This window comes from Oncorhynchus clarkii, chromosome 4 (genome assembly GCF_045791955.1).
Source record: "Oncorhynchus clarkii lewisi isolate Uvic-CL-2024 chromosome 4, UVic_Ocla_1.0, whole genome shotgun sequence".
Taxonomy (NCBI): Eukaryota; Metazoa; Chordata; class Actinopteri; order Salmoniformes; family Salmonidae; genus Oncorhynchus; species Oncorhynchus clarkii.
In genome coordinates this window covers 82,880,285-82,888,344 of record NC_092150.1, presented here as the reverse complement: position 1 = coordinate 82,888,344, position 8,060 = coordinate 82,880,285, and positions in this window count along the sequence as shown.

Sequence of the window (8,060 nt, the reverse complement as noted above, 5' to 3'; positions counted from 1 at the left end):
GGAGGGGGGGAATATGAGGGGGCAGGCCGATTTTGGTAGAATTAGAGAGAAAGACAAAGAGAGAATACCTGACGACTGTGACTGACCCAAACTTAAGGGAAGCTTTGACTATGTACAGACTCCATAAGCATTGCTATTGAGAAAGGCCGCTGTAGGCAGACCTGGCTCTCAAGAGAAGACAGGCTATGTGCACACTGCCCACAAAACGAGGTGGAAACTGAGCTGCACTCCCTGACCTCCTGCCAAATGTATGACCATATTAGAGACACATTTTTCCCTCAGATTACACAGACCAACAAACAATTTGCAAAGAAACCCAATTTGAAAGTGAAAGAAACAGGGAGGGAGTAAGAAACCAGAGAACTAATAGATAAATAGATAAAGAGAGAGAGAGAGATGGAGACAGAAAGAAGAGAGAAAGAGAAAGAGTGTGTGTGTGTCCATTAGTGTTATCTAGGCAACAGCAAGGCATGCAAGCAGCGCGGCAGCGGCAATAGCATTCTGATGAGAGAGAGAGAGAACAGGATCTGGACTGACTCCCACCATTACAGCGGCTGCTGTGGAACATGGCTCCAGGGTACTAGAATCAAACCCATTACATCTGATACTGGATTCCTCCACTGCTCGGAATTAATGCAATGTGGACGAGCCACTTCAAAAGCCGGCCAGTGTCGCATAGCATCGCCACGCAGAGATGGGTGAGGAAAACAGAACATGGCAGGAATCAGAAGGCCTGGAGAGAAGGAGGATACTGGAGGGAGGGAGAGGATACCGGAGAGAGATGATACTGGAGAGAGAAAGAGAGAGAGGGAGAGAAGGAGGATACTGGAGGCAGGGAGAGGATACCGGAGAGAGATGATACTGGAGAGAGAGAGAGAGAGAGGGAAAGAAAGAGGATACTGGAGCGAGCCAATGTTGGCTGGAGCAACATTGGCTCGCTCCAGTATCCTCTTTCTCTCCCTCTCTCTCTTACTCTCTCCAGTATCCTCTCTCTCTCCAGCATCCTCTCTCTCTCGCTCCAGTATCCTTTCTCTCTCCAGTATCATTTCTCTCTCCAGTATCCTCTCTCTCCAGTATCCACTTTCCACTTTCTCTCTCCAGTATCCTCTCTCTCTCCAGCATCCTCTCTCTCTCCAGTATCCTCTCTCTCTCCAGCATCCTCTCTCTCTCTCCAGTATCCTCTCTCTCTCCAGTATCCTCTCTCTCTCCAGTATCCTCTCTCTCTCCAGTATCCTCTCTCTCTCCAGCATCCTCTCTCTCTCCAGTATCCTCTCTCTCTCCAGTATCCTCTCTCTCTCCAGTATCCTCTCTCTCTCTCCAGTATCCTCTCTCTCTCTCCAGTATCCTCTCTCTCTCCAGTATCCTCTCTCTCTCCAGCATCCTCTCTCTCTCCAGTATCCTCTCTCTCTCCAGCATCCTCTCTCTCTCCAGCATCCTCTCTCTCTCTCCAGTATCCTCTCTCTCTCCAGTATCCTCTCTCTCTCCAGTATCCTCTCTCTCTCTCTCCAGCATCCTCTCTCTCTCTCCAGTATCCTCTCTCTCCAGTATCCTCTCTCTCTCTCTCTCCAGCATCCTCTCTCTCTCTCCAGTATCCTCTCTCTCTCCAGTATCCTCTCTCTCTCCAGTATCCTCTCTCTCTCCAGTATCCTCTCTCTCTCCAGTATCCTCTCTCTCTCCAGTATCCTCTCTCTCTCTCTCCAGCATCCTCTCTCTCTCTCCAGTATCCTCTCTCTCTCCAGTATCCTCTCTCTCTCCAGTATCCTCTCTCTCTCCAGTATCCTCTCTCTCTCTCTCTCCAGCATCCTCTCTCTCTCTCCAGTATCCTCTCTCTCTCCAGTATCCTCTCTCTCTCCAGTATCCTCTCTCTCTCCAGTATCCTCTCTCTCTCTCTCCAGCATCCTCTTTCTCTCTCTCCAGCATCCTCTCTCTCTCTCCAGTATCCTCTCTCTCTCCAGTATCCTCTCTCTCTCCAGTATCCTCTCTCTCTCCAGTATCCTCTCTCTCTCCAGTATCCTCTCTCTCTCCAGTATCCTCTCTCTCTCCAGTATCCTCTCTCTCTCCAGCATCCTCTCTCTCTAGTATAGAATGTTTGTACTACTAAAAAAGGGTGAGTCTTGCTATTATATGTACATGCTGGTTTCCCAGAAACAGATTTAGCCTATAGTCAATAGCTTTTTAGTCTAGGACTAATCTTAGTCTGTGTCCGGAGAAATCGGCCCTATATGTCCAGGACTCACCTTAATAAGTGTCCAAGAAACTAGCCTCTGTACTTTAGTCTACAGTCTACTAATCTTGGTTAACCCAGAACTAAAATCTCACGTAATTTGGTCAGACTCTAGTCTACTCTGTCCACGAGAGATTAACAGTCTACTAGCCTATACTATACCCAGACGTCCTCATCATAGATTAACAGTCTACTAGCCTATACTATACCCAGACGTCCTCATCATAGATTAACCGTCTACTAGCCTATACTATACCCAGACGTCCTCATCATAGATTAACAGTCTACTAGCCTATACTATACCCAGACGTCCTCGTCATAGATTAACAGTCTACTAGCCTATACTATACCCAGACGTCCTCGTCATAGATTAACCGTCTACTAGCCTATACTATACCCAGACGTCCTCATCATAGATTAACCGTCTACTAGCCTATACTATACCCAGACGTCCTCGTCAAAGATTAACAGTCTACTAGCCTATACTATACCCAGACATCCTCGTGATAGATTAACAGTCTACTAGCCTATACTATACCCAGACGTCCTCATCATAGGCCTAGTTAGACTATTTGCATAATTAACAGACTGGTACTTGAAAAGCAGAATGTCAGCACAAATAATCTTGGACAGTACCCTGTGCCATTTTGTTTCTAGCCGTGTAATTGGCTGGCTAAAGCAGAGAAGCTAAACATACAAATGTTCACCCCTTAAAGCGGCAGGTAGCCTAGTGGTTAGAGGCAGGTAGCCTAGTGGTTAGAGGCAGGTAGCCTAGTGGTTAGAGGCAGGTAGCCTAGTGGTTAGAGGCAGGTAGCCTAGTGGTTAGAGGCAGGTAGCCTAGTGGTTAGAGGCAGGTAGCCTAGTGTTTAGAGGCAGGTAGCCTAGTGGTTAGAGGCAGGTAGCCTAGCATTTAGAGGCAGGTAGCCTAGTGGTTAGAGGCAGGTAGCCTAGTGTTTAGAGGCAGGTAGCCTAGTGGTTAGAGGCAGGTAGCCTAGTGGTTAGAGGCACGTAGCCTAGTGGTTAGAGGCAGGTAGCCTAGTGTTTAGAGGCAGGTAGCCTAGTGGTTAGAGGCAGGTAGCCTAGTGGTTAGAGGCAGGTAGCCTAGTGTTTAGTGGCAGGTATCCTAGTGGTTAGAGGCAGGTAGCCTAGTGTTTAGAGGCAGGTAGCCTAGTGGTTAGAGGCAGGTAGCCTAGTGGTTAGAGGCAGGTAGCCTAGTGGTTAGAGGCAGGTAGCCTAGTGTTTAGAGGCAGGTAGCCTAGTGTTTAGAGGCAGGTAGCCTAGTGGTTAGAGGCAGGTAGCCTAGTGTTTAGAGGCAGGTAGCCTAGTGTTTAGAGGCAGGTAGCCTAGTGGTTAGAGGCAGGTAGCCTAGTGTTTAGAGGCAGGTAGCCTAGTGGTTAGAGGCAGGTAGCCTAGTGGTTAGAGGCAGGTAGCCTAGTGTTTAGAGGCAGGTAGCCTAGTGGTTAGAGGCAGGTAGCCTAGTGGTTAGAGAGCATTGGACTAGTAACTGAAAGGTTGCTAGATTGACTCCCTGAGCTGACAAGGTAAAAATCTGTTGTTCTGCCCCTGAACAAGGCAGTTAACCCACTGTTCACCGGTAGGCTGTCATTGTAAATAATAATTTGTTCTTAACTGACTTGCCTAGTTAAATAAATGAAAAGCAAGACATCTCTCTATGGTGCTAATGGGCTCAGTGTTCTCCAACATCTGAGAGGTCATCTGCAATTGGTACCTCCATTTTTGGACAGTGAATTATATGAATTCATTATAAATAGCCATTGATTCTTGAAGAAATTTCCTCATTAGCTTAGTTAGACTGTCGTAACCCTTCAGAACCCAACATATAATCTTGCTTTACTCCAACGTTTTTAAACAATTGAATTGTAAACACATACTGTATTGCATCTAAACATTGTTAAAACTATTGTTAAAACATCATGGATGGTCAGTCCTTGCATCCAAAGCTTTGTCTTTGAATCTGAGAGTAGTTACATTTCTTCAGGCTCTCGCTCAGCTTTTTACCAAAACAGAGGTGGTGTACCATCTTTGTTCTTGTTTTAACTGCAGATTGGTCCTTTAACATCACTACTCCTGGTGATTATTACCAGGCAGAGTGACTCTGGGAGTTTTGGTGGAAGGAACAAAAAACTCCCCTTTAAATTATGGATCATAAGAATTTTCCTCAAATATGCAACACTCCGTTTGATGCATCATTGCAGTGTCATGGTTTTCATGGAATGGAATGGTGGTAGAGGTGGATTGGGAATAAATACAATCTCCCTGGAAACCTCCCAATGTAAAATCACAGGTAGTCACCCTCAAAATGAACATTTTATTTATATACATATCAAAATGAATACGTTTCACCTTTGAATGTCGGCCTATTTTCTGTTGGACGTGAAGTGCAGAGGCTCGACTGATATCATCTAGACAAGACTTCCTCTCTTTCCTCAGTCAGAGCCATACTGCTTGCACATGTCTACACATCTCACCCTCTGTCCCGATCTACAGTGACATGCCTGATGTAATGTGTGTGTAAGCTGGCCTACTCACTGAGAACAGAATGTATCTGGGCACAGCAGATCTGTTCCAGGTCCTTCCCACGTCTCCTTGTTGACGGCTACATTCACGCGGCCATTGTTACAACCACGTCTGTACTGATAACATGAAAAATGGCCTGAGTGATTGTAAATGTCTCTTGTCATCCATTCAGACAACCAGTCAGCCAGACAACCAGTCAAACAGACAACCAGTCAGCCAGACAACCAGTCAAACAGACAACCAGTCAGTTACAAAAACAACTTTTTCCACTTTCCAAACTATACTCTGTTTTGTCAGACACATACTGTAACAGAACACAACACAACACAACCCACTCTGGCCCACATAATGTAATCACACATTCACACACACAACTATTAGTTGGAATGACTTTCAAGCTCCAGTGGGTTGGGCGTCAGAGTAATGACGGTGGTGAGCTCTCAGGTAATGAGGTTAACGCATCACTGTTGGACCTAGCTGACAGCTAGCCCAGTGGTGAGAGAGGGGAGGATGAGAAAGAGGTGGAGGGAGAGAGACAGAGGGAAGAAGAAAGGAGAGAGGGAGTACAAAGTCAATGAGAAAGGTAAAGAAAAAATAATGAGAGACAGGGAGAGAAAGAAAACTGAGACAAAAGAAAGAAAGATAAAGAGAGAGGAAGACAGAGAAGCGAGAGGAGGATAGAGAGAGGAGGCAAGAGAGAGGAGGAGAGAGAGAGGGAGGGAGAGAAAGAGACAGAAGGACAGGAAGAAAAGAACAAAGATAAAATAGAGAGGTAGAGAAAGAACAGAAAGAGAGGAGGATAGAGATCAAGAAAGAGAGAGATAGCGGGAGAAGAAGGTAAGGAAAGAGAGAGATGCTGGAGCTGACAGGGCCAGGGATCAGTGTCGCCACCTGATTGGATCAGACATCCTCCTGCAGAGAGCTATCTCCTGGACACACACTCCCTTTCCTCCGCTCTCTCCTTCCCTAACCCCAACCCCCCTGTCAGGGAGCTACGGGGAAGCAGAGAGTTGTCCATGGCAGCCAGAGCTTACAGTACATGACTTATTGCTCATCCAGACCATGCCCCTGCTGGATCTACAGCTATATGTACACTCTTAGAAAAAAATGTGTTATTAACAAGAACCTGAAAGGGTTATTTCGGCTGTCCCATAGGAGAACCATTTGAAGAATCCTTTTTAGTTTCCATGTAGAGCCATTTTCACAGAACCTAAAAGGGTTCTACCTGGAAACAAAAGGGTTTTCTTGGAACCAAAAAGGGTGCTCCTACGGGGACAGCCAAGGAATCCTTTTGGAACCCTGTTAATGGGATATGTTTTCATAAATGATTAGAATATTACACTCTGAAACCATATGATTGTATGAAATTGATTAGAATCATTAGTGTATTTTAATGCTGTGTGTGGTTTTAGTCAGTAGAATTATATATCCGGGAGTGTAGTTCTTAGTCAGAGTTAATGTTTTGGCGACAATATGTCTAGTCTTGATAACAGACTGTCTGAGCAAGATTCGATGCCGACCTTGGCTGGGGGCACTGAGGACTTTCCAGGATCTCTCCCTATCTTGAGGGAGGGTGGGAAGAAGTTATTCTCATGGACTCCCCTAATCTCTGTCGGTTGGGTAACAGGACAGCGTGGGCGTAGGATACTTCATGTTTTGTGTGGAAGTATGTATGTCGCTATAAAATGAAGGTCTTTGTACTGTGCATGCCAGAACGTTCCTGTGAATAAACATTTGACTATTGTGGACTGGGCCTCTGTCTGTTTTCATTCCAACCAGTATCTTACAAATCCTGGTCACAGACTGAGTAATTTAAATGATTTGGTTTATGAACATTGAGAACCTAATTCTCGTGACAATTTGGTCCTTCGAGCCGGATCTCAATACCTTACCTGCCTCTGTCGTCCCAAGGAACTGTTGAAAACCATGCACGGGCGGATCCAGGATCCGTAAGACAAAGACCTGACCAGTGGTGAACTGGTACACGACATAGGTGGTGACGAGTTCCAACCTACATTGCTTTTCCCAGTCTTCAAGACAAGGTCAGTAATCTTTATTCAGGAATTTGGGGGATAGGAGACTTTTACTTTATGTATTAGCAAGGAATCGATTGAGAGAGGAGCAGGTCTGCAATGACCTGAGGTACATGTGCACTACCATAAATAAAAATAGCTTCATAATTGAGGTCTGTGAGGAATTCCCGAAAGGTTATTTGAGGAATGGCCGAGAGGTTATTAGCAAGGGATATAAATAGGTGCTGTGAGATAGGACGGGGAGTTTGTGTACATAGGATAACTTAAATTGTTAATTAACATGTGGTAAATTAGCCATAGATCCAATTAAAAAAACATACCTAAATAAAATCCTAAAGTGTGAGGATATTGCTAAGGTTTGTGAGACATGACGGTAATTATATGCATACAAATAACTTAAATTAACAAAAGTGAATTAGCCATAGATCCGATTCAAAAGACAATACTGAAATAAAGTCAAAAAATGGAGAAAGGAAGGGAAACCCAATATAGCGGAGTGAGATACAAGATATTGACGTCAAAAGAACAAGCAACAACCGAAAAATAGGCTGCTGGCTAGGGATTTATGACCCCTGGAAAATAGCTTATAGTTTGTAAACGGTGAGACCTAATGTCCGATCGACACCACTATAGATAAAGTTTAAAGAAAGGAAAAGCACACATAGGTTAAGAGATAGCAACATACACACCAATAGTGAGACACACATAGGAGTAATTTAATCGGGCTAATAGGGCTAGCTACCATAGGGAAAGTCATGAAAGATTTAACCGAACGAGGACGTAGACTGAACAAGTGACAGGATGTAGGGGAAAGAGGTAGAGGCAGGACTTTACCACCCAGAAGGCTGAAGTCGCATAACCAGAGCCCAGGGAGGAGAGGAGTAGCAGAGTGGCTGGAAGACGAAGATGAAAGGGAGGCTAGTCAGTGTCCTCTAATTGCCTTGCCCAACTCACGGGCTGGGGATGCAGGACAGGATTTAGCAAACTTATTGAGAAAACTGGATAGAGACAGTCAAAAGAAAGGAGGTGGCCTTAAAACCTCTAGGGGCAGCATTCTGAATTTTGGATGAAAAACATGCCCAAATTAAACCGCCTGCTACCCGGGCCCAGAAGATATGACTTAATTTAACCTCTCTAGGGTATGTGGGACACTAGCGTCCCATCTGGCCATCATCCAGTGAGATTGCAGAGCGTCAAATTCAAATACAGAAATACTCATGATAAAAATTCAGAAAACAAACATATTTTACATAGGTTTAAAGATT